The sequence below is a fragment of the Etheostoma spectabile genome, chromosome 4, assembly GCF_008692095.1.
Source record: "Etheostoma spectabile isolate EspeVRDwgs_2016 chromosome 4, UIUC_Espe_1.0, whole genome shotgun sequence".
NCBI lineage: Eukaryota > Metazoa > Chordata > Actinopteri > Perciformes > Percidae > Etheostoma > Etheostoma spectabile.
In genome coordinates, this window is record NC_045736.1 from 5971843 (window position 1) to 5972285 (window position 443).

The 443-nt window shown below is 33.6% G+C and overlaps 1 protein-coding gene across 1 annotated transcript in view; it reads left to right on the plus strand.

The window, feature by feature from the left end:
• The window catches only part of cstf1 (cleavage stimulation factor, 3' pre-RNA, subunit 1), a 14844-nt gene that overhangs the window by 5353 nt on the left and 9048 nt on the right, over positions 1 to 443 (plus strand). The window lies entirely within an intron of this gene.

Below are 443 nucleotides of genomic sequence, written 5' to 3' on the forward strand. Positions count from 1 at the left end.
AATCCAGAGGCGGCCATCTGCGGCGCTATCTTTCATCATATTTACATTAAAAATGAATAATAATTTTATATAGTAGTACACTGTCAAATACGGGAGGTAACTTTTTGGGCAGTCCCAATGATGACAAATCATCCCTCAGTACCACAATCGCTGTCATTCAGCCTAATAAATACAATGTTTTCAATATTGATATTGAGCTGGAACAATTCCAAACGTTGCGGTACAACTAATTGTCTCAGAAATAACAGTGATTAACAATATAGTTGTCTTTTCAGTCAAATTTTAAACTAGTTATTTAGTTATGTTTAAACAAATCAAAGTTTTGAATGTATCCCAGGATGCAGGTTTAGTTATATCACGGTCATGTCACCCAGATAATATAACACAAGAACAGTCTATAAAGTAAACCTTGCCTCTTTATCATAATGAATATCATATCACCC